Genomic DNA, 20,535 nt, shown 5'->3' on the forward strand with positions numbered 1-20,535 from the left:
ATATATATATATATATATATATATATATATATATATATATATATATATATATATATATATATATATATATATATATATATATATATATATATATATATATATATATATATATATATATATATATATATATATATATATATGCTAGAAGAACCCGGTGCGCTTCGCTACCACTTTTGATTTTATATGTATGTATATATATATATCAGTGATCGGCGTAAAATTCTAAGTCAATTTAGCGATGTTCGTCTGTCTGTTTGTCTTTCCGTCTGTCTGTTGAAATAAAGCTTTCTTTCGAACGAATTGATATACTAAGCTAAAATTTTGCACACTTGTGTATATTTTCAGTAGTCCGGTTAGGTTCGTTTATGGGTCAAAGGGGTCCACGTTTTAACGGAATGGACCAATATACCGCAGAGCAACATTCGGGGACCGTGGTTTCATTGGCCATAATTCGTGCCAAAGGTGACCAATTCGAACAAATCTAAACTTATTCTAAAATTTTATGCTATTCCGACATTTTTTTGCTTTCCTTCAATAAAATTTAATAAAAGTGTTAAAATTATGGCTTTTGCATAATTTAAGATATACTTTCACAGTCTGATTTTATTTTGATTGTTGTTATAGCAAAGCATTGCACCCGGTAACAGAGAGTAATATGAAGTTCTGCCAATGGGAGAATACTCCAGACTTAAATTATGGAAAAATCAAAATTTAATTTTATTCCACATATTTCAAATGTATTAAACCAGCTGTTGGTTTGCAAAACAGTTTTTCTTAATTTAGTTTTCCATATAACCCTTTGAACATTCACATTAAAAAATCACCGTAATATAAACAACAACAACTCGTCCCAATTTTCCACACTTAACTCTTCAAATAATCCACCTTCGAATTTATTTACTTTCAATTCAACAAAATTTATACTGACAGTCATGAAAATATATTGAACAAACTAATGTCACACAGTGATGCTGTTGAAATATATTATCCCAGACATTGGGGGCAATCCTTTAAGATGTTTGTGTGTCGGAAAACACACTCTCACACACACACACATAAACACCTTCCTGGTTGGATAGACGTAACAGCAAATTAGTTTAATATTGCTTATACGGGTTTGTTTTGTTTCGTTTCGTTTCGGTTTAAGGGTCATATGGGAGTTAGTATCTAATGGCACGAAATTGTATTAACACCCAACAAGACAAACACACAGACCTATGAACACCACGCACACACTTGTGCAAACAATTTATTTTTTATTGACAAAATGTAAACGAAATAAATAATCAAAACATGGCAGTTTGGGAGTAGACAGTAAAGAAAAAAGGAGCAAACTCTATTTTTATGGGGGAGTATGGGGGAAATGTGTATGGCCATGTTTTGAGAAAGAAGAAATATATGTTGCCATCTAAATTGTACCGAATTCCGGCCAAAGCTCTGCACAAGATTCCGTTGCTTTTGCCGGATTTGCATGATAGGATATTGTGTAAAGCTGTTCCCAGTATACGGCACGTTTCCGAGGGGAACTCGGAAAGATCTGAGAATTTCTTATAGTTTTTTCTAAAATTCGCATGAAAAATTAATTGAATTAGAAGAAGCAATCGAAAAGAGTACGGTCGACCAATAACAGATCGGCTCAAAATTGATTGCTAGGACATCAGTTTGATCAAATAAAATTTTTAATAAACCAAATTTTTTTTAACTAATATAATAACATTGAAATTTTAAATCTAAAAGGAATTTGAGAGGAAAGATCCCTAACTTCGGAGTTCTCGGCCAAAATTGCTTAATGGTTTGGTGTAAAGTTTTGATCGTTAATGTTGTTCTCGTTCCATAACCGACCAAATAAACGTTTATGATTTGGTCGGATATACTTTGTATATCATAAGTTATTTATGTTCGATTCCCGTTTCCCGTGTTTTGTTTAAAATATTGGATGTAGCGTTTGACGACTAACTATTAACAAAACACGAGTTCTATTGCGGTATAACCGGTCGAGAACATGTCAATGATGATGCTCGTCCTGGTTGGCCGAACACTTAAACAAACAATGAAAACATTGTTAGGTTAAAACTGGTCCCCTCTTTTTTCTCAATACTGAAGGTACCGATGAAAGGATATCCTACGACCGAGGAGATAAAAGGAAATAGAAACAGGGGATTTTGGCCATACCAAATACAAGGAAAATTTTCAAGCATAAACCTTTAATTAGCAGACCTTGTAAATTTTACGAGGTATGAAAACAGTCGGTCGATACTTGTTCTTGGTGATCAAATTCCGATTAGAAATTACCCTAAAGTATTGAGAGTTTTTCGATACCCATAGCCCTATACCTATCATAGGATATGGCAAAAATTTTCCTTATGAAAATATCGGGCTTGGACCTAAATCTCGTTGGAAGAAATCCATTTCAGGGCATTCGGAGTCGATCTAGCCATGTCCTTGCTACAGAAAGTAGTATCTTTATTAAGTTTAAAATTTTGCAAACAACATTTGAATAATAATAACTCAAATAAAATGTTAAGTCAGTGTCTGACTTTCATCGTACTTAGCATGGTACAATGAAGAGAAGGTAGGCCAACTTTGAAAAAATTGCAAGTTTAGAGGTCTATCTGTTTGGCTTGTAATGTCAGAATTGGTATCAAAACAATAAAAAATCAAACAACTTGTTGCATTTATTTTGAATAAATAATTGATAAACGCGATAACTGGATGAAAGGTCAACACTTCTTTTCAAAATCATGTACTATATATCTCTAAAGGATTATTTCGCTATAAAAACTCTAGATTTTGTCGATGCATACGTTGAAATAAACATTTGAAAACACCCGAATTTGAATATTTTCTGAACAATTTTTTTGTTATTGAAAAGAAAACACGTACATAAACCAATAAAGATGACATATTAAGCCAAGAAAATAAAAAAATTAAAATCATATGGTATCATAGCCCTACCTTGATATCATTGTACCATGGTACTTAGTATATCCTAACACGTTTGCCTAAGTTAGAACCAGTTGTTTTTGGTACCTCCACCAAAAATAAAGTCTCATACTGATCGAAAGAAGTATCCGATATTGTTTACACTTGACATAAAAAATGATTTAAATAGAACTTAGGCTAGGCGCTAATGTGGGCAATATTTTAACCCGCTTAATCTTTTACCTTCCCAACAAAGCTCAACATTTTTAATAAACTAATGTCCAATTTTCTTCAAGTTTTTGATGAAAAAAAAAAAAATGAAAAAAGTTTCCACAAAAGTCGCGAACACACTGTGGTACATGGTAAATTTCGTGAATATCGGTTATGATATAGCTATAGCTCTCATATAAAGAGGGTGAGATGAAAAAAATGCCACCAACTTCAAACTGCTGTCATTTCTAAGCCACTCGTCCGACAGCTGTTAAAATTGTTCCAGTGACAGCTCATTATACTGTTTACAAGCGTTCAAAAGCATTTTCGTGAGAATTTTCCAGAAAAAAAGTTATTTGTGATGGAATTCAAGCGTGATAGTGAGATTATTTGGCTGGAAAACCACAAGTGGCTATCGTTAGAGCACTCAGGAATTTAAATGTGTATAAATAAATGATACTGGAAGCGTAGCTCGACGTCAAGGAAGTGGGCGGAAGAAAACAGCGCGTCGCAGTGGCCGAAAAATGGCTTGTGAGCTGAACATATCGCAATATTCCATTCGGCAAATATTGAAAAAAAGTCATTGAAATTTCAAAAAGTGCACAAACTTACTCGGCAACGGAAAGAAAATAGACTCAAAAGATTTGCTTCGCTTGGTCAGCTGAAAATGTGCATCTTTGGTTGGCCACCAGAACTCAAGCGCCGGCCATGGTGATGTTGTGGGCCGCCATAACACCCGATTGTTGCTCTCCGCTCATATTAATCGACCGTGGCATTAGAATTAATGCCGAATATTATCGCAAAAATATTCTGGAGGGTGTATTAAAGCCTTGGGTACGCAAACATTTTGGCCGCCGACCTAGGACATTCCAACAGGACTCAGCACCATCGTACTCAGCAAGCGCCACCCAAGAATGGTTACAAAATAAGGTTCCTCGTTTCATTTCCAGTGCACAATAACCACCAAAATCTCCGGATACCAATCCGTGGCACTATTGTGCCTGGAGTATTTTGGAAAGTAAGGTTGGCACTAGAAAATACCAACGTGTCGATCACATCAAGCAAGCGCTTCTCCGGGAATGGTCCAAAATACCGCAGAGCAACATTCGGGCAGCGTGGTGGCGTGGTCCGTTTGAAGGCCATAATTCGTGCCAAAGGTGACCAATTGGAACAAATCTAAACTTATTTTAAAATTTGTTGCTATTTCCGAAATTTTTTGCTTTCATTCAAAAAAATTTAAATATAAAAATTGTGGCGTTTGACTTTGTTGCAGTTTTTTTATCTCACCCTGTATACTTCATTTGATCTGAGTTTTAAGTCCCTCACATTCGTAATATGCTATCCACAAAAATTATATTTCGAACCAGATGTAAGATACACCCCAGAAATACCTTTGTCAAATTTCATCAATATCGGTTCAGATTTGGGCATAGCTCCCGAATATATTTTTATCCGGTTTTTTGTTTATTGTACCCCAAATGGGGTGGTTTATTGAACATACGACCGAATTCAGCCTAGAAGTATTTGGTGAAAATCGGTTCAGATATAGCTACATCTCCGACATATATGTTTCGTCCAATGGGTTTTAGTCCCTCAAATTCGTAATATACACTCAAAAACAATATTATTTGGTAGAATATATCAGATACAGCTCAGAAATAGCTATGCCAAATTTTACTGAGATCGGTTTAGATTTAGCTATAGCTTACATATATAATTGTACATGATTTCATGGAAATTGTGTAATAAATATGTAATATCAAATTTATAATGGAAGCAAATACAACATTTAGTACAACAATCAATAAAAATATATACCAATATTTATTTTAATTTTAACCTTCTAGAAGTCCTATCATGCACTCTATAACAATGATATTTGGTATGAGAAGTCAAATTCCTTGGATTGGATATATTTCCCAAATATAAGTACCCTCTGATTCCAAATTAAAACTGCTAGTGGTAAAGGGTGCCACGTAGTCGGCCGCCGAATTTTAAAATATCTTTACTGGTTGTTTGTGCAGAGTTTATGGACGTCAACTTGTCAATAGGAACCCCAAATACCAAATTTCAGATAGTACTTTATGAAAATTTGGCAAAACATAAAAAATCTTAAAATCGGACAGTCCTTTCATGGGGCTACACAAAAAATGTGGCATAATCGTAATAAGAACTAATAATATGCGGCCTAACCGGCAAAAATGTAACATTAACAAGTAAAAAAGCAGTAAGTTCGGCCGGGCCGAACTTTGAATACCCTCCACCATTTGGAACGAATTAGAAAATTTTCAAAAAAATAAAATCCATTAAAAATTCTTTCAAAATCTTTAAAATATCTAATATAGAAAGGTGCCGATATATGGGGGGATATACGATATTGTGGACCTATAAAGACAAATCTATGTCTGCGTGTAAAGTACTCACAAGGAACTACTTGTGTGGATTTTAATACAATTCCATTGAAAAGTGTGGCTAACATCATCAAAATACCAAATATCGGGGGGTACAGTTATATGGGGGATATACGATATCGTGGACCTATATAGACAATTCTTTTTGAGGGGGTAAAATGCCCACAAGGGACTCCTTTTGTGGAATTGCAGACAATTCCATTGAAAAATGTGGATAAAACCATCAAAATACCAAATATCGGGGGTACCGTTATATGGGGGCTATAAAATATCGTGGACCTATATAGATAAATCTCTGCCGAGGTATAAAGTACCCACAAGGAACTCCTTGTGTGGATTTTCAGACAATTCCGTTGAAAAATGTGGGTAAAATCGTCAAAATACCGAATATCGGAGGTAACGTTATATGTGGGATATACGATATCGTGGACCTGTATAGATAATTCTCTCTCAGGGGGTAAAGTACTCGCAAGGAACTACTTGTGTGGATTTTAAGACAATTCCATTGAAAAATGTGGCTAACATCATCAAAATACCGAATATCGGGGGGTACATTTATATGGGGGATATACGATATCGCGGACCTACATAGACAATTCTATTTTAGGGGGTAAAATGCCAACAAGGGACTCCTTTTGTGGAATTTCAGACAATTCCATTGAAAAATGTGGCGAAAATCATTAAAATGCCGAATACCGGGGGGTACCGTTATATGGAGGCTATACGATATTGTGGACCTATATAGATAATTCTCTGCCGAGGTATTAAGTACCCACAAGGAACTACTTGTGTGGATTTTCAGACAATTCCATTGAAAAATGTGGCTAACATCATCAAAATACCGAATATCGAAGGTACCGTTATATGGGGGCTATACGATATCGTGGACCGATATAGCCTATCTTCGAACTTGACCTTCCTGCAGACAAAAGAGAGATCTGTGCAAAATTTTGGCTTCCTATCTTAATTCGTTTAGACTGTAGCGTGATTACAACAGGTTGTTGGGTCTAAAATGATTATTTCGATGAGTTACAAACGGAATGACGAACTTAATATACCCTCCATACTTTTTTTGGTGGAGGGTATAAAAAAATGGATTGTGTTAAGCTTAGAACTATTTCACATTTTAAAACCGTTTTGGTTATTCAAAATTTTGAACCTTTACAACAGAACATTGGGATGTGTGAAATTTAAAGACAATCGGACTCTAATTTCACATTTTTATTAGATTTATAATTTTTCCAAATATTTGTATGGGAGTGGAGTGGGCCGATATTTCACACCTGACTTAGCACTGACAAAAATCTAAGGAAAATTGAATGATCCTTTTTTTTCTATGAGGTAAATCAATTTCTTCGAAAATGTTTACCATTTATGGGAGAAGTACCAGAAGGACTGCACTGATGTTCCCCATCTCCGACCTCGATCTAAGTTTAACAATAATATTACGATGTACCAAGTTTGAACCAAATCGGATACTCCTTTCGAGAGTTATCGTGCACACCAGCCAGACTGACGGACAGAGACCTAGGGTCCGAAACCGATATTTCGATGAGGCATGTTTTGGCTGAGGATATAAAAAAAGAAAAATTAAGAAAAGAAATCCATTCGGATGGCGATTCGGTACAAGAAATCTCTGCGAACGCCTCTGTTTGATAAAGTTTACGTTTCGTCCAAGATTAAACATATTCTGGCTGCTCCTGATTCCGAACTTATATATTTATTTCTATGAAAATTAAATCAGCTCATGAAAATTATTTTAGGCCTCATTCATTTTAGGCTTATCATGCCATATTAAACGGCAACTCTGAAAATTTGTTGTGGGACACACACACACGCAAACCAACACATATACATTGTATTATCTATGACAGGAAATGGAGCAAGCGGAAATTTTCATTACCAACTGGCAATAGAAAAACAACCTGTAACGAAAATTCAAATGTCAAGAGCAATGACAAGCGAGACACAACAAGCGAACAAGAGAAAGATAGAGAGAGAGAGAGGTAGAGAGCGAGCGAGCAAATGTACAATTGTGACAATAAGAGCTAACTGGGGGAATAAATATTTTTGTGCGGATACCGATTGTTGTTGTTGTTGTTGCAGTTGGGTTTCAAAATAATTTATTGTTTATCCCAGACAATTTATGTGCATGATAATGCACTCTACAATTGCTTCAAATTGAAGGACACTTGAAAACAAGTGTCCTTCTTCTTCATTATCATCAAATGGACAATGTCGAATAAAATATGGCGCTAAAGTTCAAAAGTCAAAATCTGTTGTTGCTTAATTGGTGTGAGGGAGTTCTGGCTGCCATGCACACACAGAGGATTTCAGCTAAATCAATTTCCAAGAATTTCCTGTTTGCAGGCAAAGCAAAACTGATTTTTATATTGTCTTTCGTTTTATATATTTACGTAAGTCCTGTGATGAAGAAAAGAAAAATTTGGAAGTTTTTCGGGTTTGGACAAGGAAGGGTGGAAGTTTTTTTCTTTTGTTGTTCATCTTGATTTTTATCCAAGTATCAATTTTCTTTCTTTGTTTATATTTCTTGCATTTTCCACTTTTCGCTCAAGGACTTTAAAGGAATAGAAAATCACTTTCGTTTAGCAGGCAGCATTGTATTGGTGGACCGAGACGCGCACACACACACGCACCAATACATACACACACGTATCAATGAATTTGCGTATCAATGGGCAAAAAAGAGGCAAAGGGCTTCAATGGCCTGTGTGGTCCATACATGTGTGTGCGAGTGTGCATGGATATACACACACAGTCGTCCACTTGCATAAAACCAATATCGTAGACACACGTACACACGCACTCACACACCTCCGCATCATATCAAATGGGAACTTTTACTTTCTTTTACGTCTTGATTTGGTTTTGCGTTCTTTATTGCTGGCACTATTGTTGTTGGTATTAATGCTCTTGCAGAAGCTTTTCGCCCGAAACTTTTCTTATTACTTCCAAGTAAATATTTGAACTTCTATTGGGGTGGTAGGTTAATATTTTATTTATTTGAAATCGTCATCTTCATCATCATCACCAACTCCAACGTCGCTTAGGCAGCAATCATCAACACCATTGTTATCAACAAATAGACAATAAATTGTTACACATAACTTCGCACACACACACACACACAAAGCAAACATAACACCAGCAAAATGCCAGCAATACCAACAATATATCTTAGAGAGGAAAAAAAACAACAACAACAAAATTATACCATCACACAAACGCACTTTAATTTTGGGCTTTAATCTTTCTATTATTGTTGTTGTTCTTGCTGTTGCTTTTTTATTAAATTTCTGCAGCCACAACTCTGTTGGAATTCCTTCACAATTGAATGAATGTCTGATTGTCTCTATGGAGACATGGAGACCACCGTTTGAAGGAATTTTGTATCCGCTACCGTTTCTATGCACGACCGTAACGCTCAAAACTCCACCACGAACTGATGATAAAATTCTATCACAAGTCCTTTTACATTGTTGTGGGAAAATGTGTATTGTTGTGATGCTCATATTCGGTTGCTCTCTCACTCTCTCTCTCCCATTTACGCACTCGGCTTTTGTTTTCCATAAAAAGCATAAATATGTAAGTTTAGTTAGCTTTTGTTAAGGAAGGGAAATTAGAATTGTTCATGAGGTACTAAAGTGGAACATTTTTATTTCAATTTAAAAAGCAGTAAGTTCGACCGGGCCGAACTTTGACCATTTGGAACGAATTTGGAAATTTTCAAAAAATAAAATCCTTAAAAAATGCTGTTAAAATTTTTAAAATACCAAATATAGCCGTTATATTGAGGTGTATACGACGTGGGCCTACATAGGCATTGTTTGTCATAAGCCATTACCATATTCAAATTCGAAACTTGAAATAAATGGGGAATAATGTAGCTAACATCATCAAAATATCGTATATAGAGAGGTACCGTTATATCGGAGCTGTGCGAAGACCTGGACCAGCATAGACAATTTTCTGTCACAGGCTGTAGCATCCATTACGAACTTCAAATACCACATCTTAAACAATTTCGGTGGGTATTGTACTTAAAATCGTCAAAATACCGAATATATGGAGGTACTGATATATGGGGCCTATACGAAGACCTGGACCTGCACAGACAATTTTCTGTCACAGAATGTAATTCCTTTGTTGGGTCTAATATGAGTATTTCGATGAGTTACAAACGGAATGACAAAGTTAATATACCCTCCATAGTATGGTGGAGGGTATAAAAATATATATCGGAACCGAGTTCCACAGAATAGAAACGTACGTCCCGAAATTCACTTCATTTGGGCCGATATTAGCCATTGTTTGTACAATGAACTTATGAAGGATGAAGGATATATATGGGAGCTATCCCCAAATCTTAGCCGATCACAATAAAATTTGACAAAAGGTATTCCCGAGATCTATAAGATATTTGGTATCAAATATCATTGTTGTCGAGTGCATATTTCGAATGTGAGGGACTTAAACACCAAATCGGATGAAACATGTACATGGGAGCTATAGCTATATCAAATTTGAAATTATACCAAATTTGTCGTACTTGCTTCAAGACTGAATTCGGTTGGATGTGCCTAAATTCAGGTCATTTCGACTTATATTGGCCACTTAATGCACAATTAACCCGAAATTGAAGATATATGGGAGCTGTATCTAAATCCGATCCGATTGTCACGAATTTCAGTAGGGTTCGTCCTTGGGCCAAACAAATATTGTTTGGAAAATTTCATCTCAATCGGATAATAAATGCGACCTGCATTTTATTCACAAAAATACATGGACGGTCAGACGGAAAGACTAACGTGCATAAATCGATTCAGAAAGTGATTCTATGAATATCCCCAAAAGTAACTATGAATCTATCTCGCTTCCTTCTCCATGTTACAAGCAAATGCAAAAAACATTATACCCTTACCACCATGTGGTGTAGGGTATAAAAAGGATTAGCTCTTTTGAAGATTCCACAGACAACACGCATAAATCGTTATGGACTTTCGTGCTGATGAAGAATATATATACTTTATAGGGTCTCCCATGAATATTTCAAGATGTTACGGAATGACAAATTTAAAATAACCTTAATTGTATGGCTTAGTGTAAGAAACTCGATTAACAGGATAGTAAAATATTATACTTAATACAAACACATTAACATTGAAACTGAGAACGGGCTTGTAAAGTAACAAAACACACACAAAGTAACACACAAAAAGTAAATTTTCCATCACTGATTTCACGTGTACGGAAAACATAATCAATTCAATAGCTCTGCTTTTATATACCCCATTCTTTGCATTTTATTGGACTGATAAGCTTTTCATTATTTTGAGGCAGTGACAACATTGTAGACGGAACATGTATATGTCACAATCCTTTAGAAAACCAGACCGGTAATTCTTTAATGTTGAAACGATTTTTTCATATCCTATGAATCAGCAATGCCTAGTCATGCAAAGATTAAAAGAATAATAAAAAAAATAATTATGGGAAAATATTAAAATCATCACACTTAGTACCATCTCCAGTAAAGACTCTCTCTCTTTCTAGTTCTCCTTTCTTTCACCAGCTGCCATTTATATATTGCCAACAACAATAACGACAACAAAACCAACAAATATTTCAATACATATCCTTTATCATGTGTTGCGCTGTGTTTGTATAACATCAACAGGACTGCTCGCAGCAGACTCGTACAAGTTGTTTTCAATTATATATTGAGAAGAGGTTTTGTTTATTTATGTATCTTTGGGGTTGTATCAGCGGAATTCACCACACTTTGTAACTCTCGTGTTGTATCTTTCTCTCTCTCTCTCGTTCTTTTTTTTCTTTTTTTCTTTTAATCTCTGCTACTAGAGTAGCTTATAAACAAACACCTGTAGTCATTTCCAAAAAAGCTTTTGCGGCATTGATACAAAAAGTATTGCCAAGTTTTACAAAATGTCTCTTTTACTGAATAAAGTAAAATAATCATATGATGATTCTTGCCAAGAGAAAAGTAGGCTGAAAACGTGACGAGGTGATTGTCAAACTATCCAGCAATTAATAATAAAATTAATAATAAAATAAAGATTTATATGTCCGTTAAAGCGTACATACTGAACTATTACATTTCCGTTAAAATATGTATTTCTAGGAACCTATCGTTCAAGAAATGATTTATCAATTTATTGAACGATAAATTTAAATTCAAATAAATTTGTGAGTAATATACTATGTAGAAAATTATGTTATGTTTTACGTTTCCATGGCGATGAATTGTTAAGATTTACATACATTATAAGGGCAAATCATCGTAACCCTTGCCAAAAATGGATTAATAGTAGCGTGTTAAAAAGTCAATTATGTCGGAAGAACCCAGGATATCTTTCAAGCTATTATTTGACCATGTCCAATTTTTTTCTAGAAAACTAGCTGAACCCTGTGAACTTTGCTGCCCCTTTTGCTTTTACATACATTCAAAATTTTATATACAAATATTTTGTAATTTTTAAATAAAATTAAAACGTATTCAAGAATTTAAAAAAACGTATTTGCTGTAAACAATAAAATTGATCGGTAGACCTCTACCCTCACATAAACATTCCACATACAGCTGACCATGGGAAAAGCAGGAAAATATTAAATTTAGTCCGCATGTCATTAAATGTTAGAGCAAATGCCAACCGTATAGGAAACTGCAATATATTTAAGTTAAACGGCATTGTTGTAGCTATTGGAGGGATTCTAGGTAGCAATACATATCAACTCAATTAGGTTGCTGTGTAGTTTTGTACTCTTAGCATAGCTAGGCAAATTCCAAACTTAATTGAAATTTGACATACATAGCGTGTTTGGTGCATAAGGAATCAGTCGAAAAATTTATGTAGGAACTATATGCAAATCTGTACCGATTTCAATATAATTTACAAATTTATTTCCAGATTTTATTGAAATTGGAGAAATATAAAGTGTTCGGTGTAATACATCAATAGATATGTGCATATACTCGTAAAATTAATTTTTTTTGGAGTTACCTCGATATTGCAGTATACTTGGAAATTTTCAGAAAAATCTGTTCAGCGGCTTTCGAGTCCATAAATTACAAACAAACAACCAAACAAACTAGTTAGGAAAATTTAAAAGTCGGGCGGGGCCTACACTACATGCATATTGGTAGAGCTCCCGTAACAAAACAACTTATTTGAAGTAGATTATACCACCTATGAACATTTGGTTTAGAGCAGTTATAGCTTGGTTTCAGAGGGAACTAATATGGGAGGCATATTCAATTTTCAATCGATTTTCACCGGATTTTCATTTTAATCTTCTATATCAAAAAAATTGCTATGGAGCGTATGATATCACTTCCAGAAGGATTATATTAAAACAATAAAAAAGCTGTAAGTTCGACCGGGCTGATCTTTGAATACCCTCCACCATTTATAACGATTTTGGCAATTTTTAAAAAAATATCCGCTAAAAATTATGTTAAAACCTTAAAAAATCCGAATGCAGCCATTACATTAGAATCTATACGACGACGTTGACCTATATAGGAAACCGTTATTTAAGGGCTATGCGAAGACGTAGACCTGCACAGACAATTTTTTGTCATAGGCTGTAGTATCCCTTACCAGCTTTAAATACCAAATTTAAAATAATTCCGGTGAATAATGTCGCTAAAATCACCAAAATACCGAATATCGGAAGGTACCGTTGTATGGGGGCTATACGAAGACGTAAACCTGCACACACAATTTTCTGTCTTAGGCTGTAGTATCCATTACGAACTTCAAATAAAAAGTTTGAAATATTTCTGGTGAATAATGTCTAATAATGCCTAAATCACTAAAATACGGGAAAAAGGGAGGTATTTAGTAAAGGGCTTTTGGGCCCATTCAACATTCTTTGCGTCAATTGAATGTTGTACGGGCGCAGAAGGCGCACTTCTCACATTTTTTTCACAATTGACTTCTTCTGTTGAATGTAAATTTCAACTATTTCAGAGCCGATATATCGGAGCCAATATATATATCTATCTTCAAATGTGTATTATGACAAACTTAATATACCCTCCATACTATGGTGGAGGGTATACAAATTATATATCGGACCGAGTTCCATAAAATAGGATCGTACGTCCCGAAATTCACTCCCTTTGGGTTGATATTGGACATTAGCCATCTGGTTCCAAATATCATTGTTGTCGAATGAATATTACAAATGTGAGCTATAGCTATATCTGAAATTTTATGTACTTGCTTTCAGACTGGATTCAGTGGGATGTACTAATTCAGGTCATTTGAACTGATATTGGCCATTTGGTGCACAATTAATCCAAAATCGGTTGAAGATATTTATGGGAGCTATATTTAAATTTGAACCGATTCTCACAAATTTCAATAGGGTTTGTCCTTGGGACCTGCATTTTGTTAACAAAAATACATTGACAGACCGACGGACTGACATCCATAAATCGACTCAGAAAGTGATTCTATGAAAATTCAAATGTTACAAACAATAGCACAAAGGCATAATACCCTTATCACTATGTGGTGTAGGGTATAATATAAATGTATTTCAATGTGCCAGAATTAGGAATAAGACCCACATTTCTAGTTGATGAAGGGCACCATCTGATAAAGATGTACATGGTTTTAAATTAAAAAAATCGTAGGAAAAATTTCAAGGAGTTCCAAACGATCCATTACGAATGCAAAATTGAATAAAAAACTAGCTAACCTTTAACGATACTTCTTAGGTATTCCCTTCCGCGTACATTCGTAGAAATTTTATTCTTTATATCTTGATTTCCTTTTTATTTAGTTTCGTGAAAAGAAAATACACGACAAATACCGTTAAATTAAATTTAGTTTTTAGTTAAAGCCGAATTTAAAGCACAACAAATTAGCAAAAACGTTTAAACCAAAATCTTGGCTTCACTTAAAACTCTTTCCATATGTAACGACTATAAAGCCAATATCCTCGGAAGTACAAGAGATACTAACACATATGTATATAATATGGTGTGTAAGGTACTGTCACAAAAATACCAATTTTCTTGAATTACTCCGGCTTCCATAAGCTTTCAAATGATAGATATCGGTTATGTGTAACAGGATAAAAACCTGATATTTCCCTCACAAAAAAAATTATTTGCCATCTTCAGTTTAAAAATACCTACCTCCGGTAAAAATTTTAAAGAGACTCAAGCATAGTCTCTAAACTCAAATTAAGCCATATGCCATATATACTCTGTGGGGTCAAACGTGACTTTTTCAAGGAATTACAAACTGACCTTTTTATTTTTTTGGAATTACCTTGTCGATTTTATAAAAATTATTAAATACTACCTTAAATCGGAATCATTTCAAACCATAATGTCTCATCAAAATTTTTCGCCATAAAATTTTATACTGTGTAACAGAATACATCACAACTTTAAATCTTACAAAAACACCAGGAGCTAATAAATAAATACTATATGACACCCTGCAGCACGATGTGTATTTAGTAAAGATCTCGCAACAAAAATGTTTTTATTGGGAATTTATGTGAAGTAGATCATCCCAACTAAGAACATTATTTGAATGCATACCATGGCTTTAGAGAAGACACAATTCGAGAAATATATTCAACTCTGAATCGATTTTCAATAAGTTTGACGGAGGCTTTTATACCTCTAGTACTAAATAACATTGCTGTATAGTGCATGATAGGACTTCGATAAAAATTATATTAAAAATATTTATTGCAGCAATAGTTATACCGGACTGAGTTTCACCAAATGAAAAATTCGGTTGAATATGAAAAAAAAAACTTGCCAATTTGGGCCGATATTACATATATTCTGGACAATAACCGTAAAATCGGATAAAGATGTATATCGAAGGTACATAAAAATTCGAACTGATCTCGATTAAATTTGGCAAAGATATTTTCGAGCTGTATCTGATGTCATTGTTGAGGACTTTAACACTAAATCGGATGAAACATACATATAAAAGCTATAGTTATATCTGAACCGATTTTCACCAAATTTTAGATCCTTGTTTCTAGGATGAATTTAGTCTGAATTGCCAAAATGCAGGTCATTTGAACTGATTTTGGCCATTTGGTGCACAATTTAACCGAAATCAGTTGAAGATTTATATGAGAGCTATATCTAAACTGTACTTTGTTTACAAAAATACATGGACAGATAGACCGATAGACAGGGGGGGCAGACTTTATGCAGACCATCAAAAGGAACCTAGACCCATGGTTTTTCCTTTTACCTGTTACAAACAAATGTACAGAGATATAATACCCTGACCACTAGGTTATAAAAAATCGTCATTTATTGCATCTGTAAGTGGCAAACAAAAAATGTCCTATGTCCTTTTTTTCGGTTTTTATACCCTACACCACAAGTTGCTCATGACTTTGTGCATTTGTTTGTAACAGGCAAAAGGAAACGAGATAGACCCATAGTTCCGTTTGATGATCTGCATAAAATCACATTCTGTGTCGATTTATACATGTTCGTCTGTCCGTCTGTCCATGTATTTTTGTAAACAAAGTACAGTTCGCATTTATTGAAATTTTGCACAAATCATTTGTTTGGCCCTTGGACGAACCCTATTGAAATTGGAGATAATCGGTCAAAATTTAGATATAGTTCCATATATATCTTCGTCCGATTTGCCTTTTATTGTGCACCAAACGTGTAATATCAGTCCGAATAGTATCGAATTTCGCACTTACGATCAGATTTGACCTGAAAATAAGTATGCCAAATTTGATCGAAATCGGTTCAGATATAGCTATAGCTCCCATATATATTGTTCATCCGATTTGTTATTTTTGTCCTCCGCAGCCGTAATATGCACTATGTAACAACAATATTTGGGGAAATATATCAAATAGAGCTCAGAAATAATTTTGATAATTTTATCCAGATCGGTTCAGATTTGGATATAGCTCCCATATATAAGTTCGTCCGATTTACCTTTGATTATGCTCCAAACATCTATTATTTGTGCAAATTGAATGAAATTTGGCACTTACGACCGAATTGAGTCTAGAAGCTAGTATGTCAAATTTGGTGAAGATCGGTTCAGATATAGCTATAGCTCCCATATATATTGTACATCCGATTTGTTATTTTTGTCCTCCGCAGCCGTAATATGCACTCCGTAACAACGATATTCAGGAAAATATATCAAATACAGCTCAGAAATATTTTTGCCAAATTTTATCGAGATCGGTTCCGATTTGGATATAGCTCCCATATATATTTTTATCCGATTTCAAATTAATTGTGCAGCAAATGGGCAATATAAGTCCGAATTTAAAAGATACAAAAGCTTCGCTGAACTTTAAATTATAATTATAATCATAGCGTGTATGATTGAATTCTCCCATAAAAACTTTTAATTGCTATGCGCAGCTCTACTAAATTAGCCAAGTGGTATAGGGTATCATAAAGTCTGCCCCGCCCGACTTTAAGACTCTCTTTACTGGTTTATATTAAAAAAAACTCTATTTAAGAGATAAAGTGTCAAAAGTGGAAAAATACACATACTTCACATTAGAATTATTGTCATATGTACCGAAATTGCGTTTCAGAAGTCAGCACATACTTTACAACTCACTTCAGTTAGTCTGAGTTCTCTAGGGGAACCCTCAGTAAACACAATGCAAATATTGAAATAACTTTCAAGGTTCGTATCTAACAAAAATTTAACTTAAACGATATCTGTATATGTTTCATTAGTTAATTTATTAATTAATTTTATTATGAGCTGTAATCAACAATTTGCCGGATAAATATTAAAGCGGAATGAGTCGACAGTGAGGTACACTTCATTACTTTTTTTTTAATTTATGTTTGATAAAAATATTAAAATAGAGTACTTCTATAGTTATAATTTTTTTGTCCATTTCTCACCATTCTTTTTTCATAAACTAATTTCAGTGCGAAGAGTTTTCTGAAATAGTCTCCGCAGTCTCATAAAATGCATTCAGAACCATTTCAAGCTAACACCCGTCACTAATACCAAATAATTTCACACAAAAATTAATAGAGTATAAATTCCCTTTTGCATTGCCGTTTTCATGTAGGGGTCACAAATGCTATTCTAATAAACTAATTGATTTGGGCTAAGCAACACACACAAAACAAATACGAAACAAAGTGGTCAAGAGCGCTTCCATCTGATTGTTATCTGTCGCAATGTACAATGCGTTTTGTTAGCCATAAAAGCATTCGGCCATAATGGCGACCATTTAAGTTACGAACAACCCTTTTTTTAAGTTAAACACTCGAAGTGTTTCGGTGGCGGAAGTATTGTGTCGCAAACCAAAAAGCTAACGAAAAAGGGACTTTTGCCTGGAGTTATTGTGAAGAAATTTTAGAAAGAGCAATTTTAAACGATAGCAACAATAACAACAACAACAACAACAGTTCATTATGAATGTGTTTATTTTAACATTTTCACTGGTAAATGACCAAAACCAAAACGAAAGTGTTTATATTTTTATAAAATATTACGTTATGTGTGTGAGAATTCAGTTCATCCCTTTAAAGGTTAACTCTTGAAATTCTGAAAAATTGAAATGCTGACACCAACATATTTAGACATATGAAAAAAGTGTGTAAATATTTTAAGGAAAAACCAGTAAGGAAAGCTCAAAAGTCGGGCGGGGCCGACTATATGATACCCTACACCACTATGCATATTTAGTAGAGCTCTCGTAAAAAGGTTTATACAGGGCATTTCAGAGCTCTATGAGATATTTGGTACAAAATCAAAATCTATCTAATTCTATCGTGCATTTTACGAACTATAACTATCTGTGAACCGGGTTTCTCCAAATTTGACGTATTAGCTTCTAGACTGAATTCGGTCTTATGTACGAAAATTCAGGTGATTTGGGCTGATATTGATCATTTAGTGCACATTTAACCCAAATCTGAACCGATTTCGATAAAATTTAAAACAGCTATTCATGTGCTCCATCTAATACCTGGTACCAAATATCACGGTTGTGGAGTGAATATTACGAATGTAAAGGTCTAAAACACTAAATCAGATGAAACATATATATGGTTGCTATATCTAAATCTGAACCGATTTTCACTAAATTTGATATACTTGCTTCTAGGCTGAATTTGGTCCGATGTACTAAAATTCAGTCCATTTGGACTTATATCGGCCATTTGGTGCACAATTAACCCGAAATCGGATGAAGATATATATGGGAGCTACATCCAAATCTGAACCGATTTCGATAAAATTACAAACAGCAATTTCTGGGCTGTATCTTATATCTGGTACCAAATATCATTCTTGTGGAGTGCATATTACGAATGTGAGAGGCTTAAACACCAAATCGGATAAAACATATATATGGGAGCTATAGCTGTCTCTGAACCGATTTTCTCCAAATTTGTTGTATTTGCTTTAAGGCTAATCTCGGTCACATATGCCAAAATTCGGGCCATTTGGGCTGATATTGGCCATTTGGTGGTCAATTAACCCGAAATCGGATGAAGAGATATATGGGAGCTATATCCAAATCTGAACCGATTTCGATAAAATTTAAAACAGCTATTTCTGTGCTCCATCTAATACCTGGTACCAAATATCACGGTTGTGGAGTGCATAGTAGGAATGTGAGGGACTTCAAGATCAAATCGGATGAAAGATATATATGGAAGCTATAGCTATATCTGAAGCGATTTTCTCCAAATTTGATATACTTGCTTCTAGGCCGAACTCGGTTGTGTGTGCCAAAATTCAGGTAATTTGGACTGATAGTGGACATTTGGTGCACATTTAACCCGAATTCGGATGAAGATATATATGGGAGCTATATCTAAATTTGATCCGATTCTCACCAAATTCAATAGGGTTCGTCCTTGGGCCAAAAAAATATTGTTTGGAAAATTGCATCTCAATCGGATAATAAATGCGACCTGCATTTTGTTCACAAGAATACATGGACAGACGGACGGGCAGACGGACTGACATGCATAAATCGACTCAGACAGTGATTCTATGAAGGTTCTCAAAAGTAACTATGGGTCTATCTCGTTTCTTCTCCATGTTACAAACAAATGCACAAAGACATAATACCCTTACCACTATGTGGTGTAGGGTATAATTAAGGGCCTTTTTTGCATGCCGAAAGAAAACAAAAGAGACTGAAAGACTACGTTATATGTATTTTCAAAACCTATAACTGGTATTCAATTCTGAATAGTTACAATTCTTGAAAACACTGAAACTATGTTTTTCTTTAGCCACACATAAAGCAAATCCAATGGCATTACAGAAAAAATTATGAACTTTAGTAGGGTTAGTGTGCCTAAGTTCGGCATGTCCCAGTAGTCGGCAGTTTTGAAATTTAAACTTAAATAACTAAAAATAGAATTAACCAAATAATGAAATAATTGTAAAAAACGTCAACAGTGTTCTCTGCTCTCTTTCTGTAAAAAAAAAACAATGAGCTCCTATCATTTATTGCAAGAGAATAACGGTTTTCGTCAGTGAGTATCTTCCAACGCGTGCGATAGTGCTTGTTTGTAAAGAAGAAATTAGTGGTAGCGTCAACTTAATAATCGATTTAAGTAAATTGAATTTAATACTTTTGGAATCAGAAATATTTTATAATAGTAAAAAACAGTCTAAAGATCATTTTATAACTCAAAAATATACAAATCAAGCATTTTTCTGTTATATTATTTAATGCCGATATTAGGAACAGAAAAAAAGAGATTTGCCAGTAGTCGGCAGGGGCTGCCGATTACTAGAAAAATATCATTTTTGACCAATTTCACCAAAACTTGAGAAAAGTATTAAAAAATAATCCAAAAACTATTCAAATAAAAAATAGTTTTGAGTCGGAAGTTGCTTTTATTTGTGCTTTTTGACCAACGTTTCTAAATTAAGTAGGTTTTTAAATCAGCTATTCGACGTTTTAGATAGCGGTGGCATTT

General features: G+C 34.4%; 2 protein-coding genes across 2 annotated transcripts in view; one reads left to right on the plus strand and one right to left on the minus strand.

Moving 5' to 3' along the window:
- Positions 1-8,988, minus strand: part of LOC101896009 (probable G-protein coupled receptor CG31760) — a 153,017-nt gene extending 144,029 nt beyond the window's left edge. The window contains exon 1 of the mRNA XM_059124532.1: positions 8,795-8,988. The gene's annotated coding sequence lies outside the window, so the exon portion shown is untranslated. The remainder of the gene's footprint in view (positions 1-8,794) is intronic.
- The window catches only part of LOC101896170 (gustatory and pheromone receptor 33a), a 42,900-nt gene that overhangs the window by 12,451 nt on the left and 9,914 nt on the right, over positions 1-20,535 (plus strand). The gene's annotated exons all lie outside the window — the stretch shown is intronic.

Source organism: Musca domestica, unplaced genomic scaffold (assembly GCF_030504385.1).
Source record: "Musca domestica strain aabys unplaced genomic scaffold, Musca_domestica.polishedcontigs.V.1.1 3, whole genome shotgun sequence".
NCBI classification, from domain to species: domain Eukaryota; kingdom Metazoa; phylum Arthropoda; class Insecta; order Diptera; family Muscidae; genus Musca; species Musca domestica.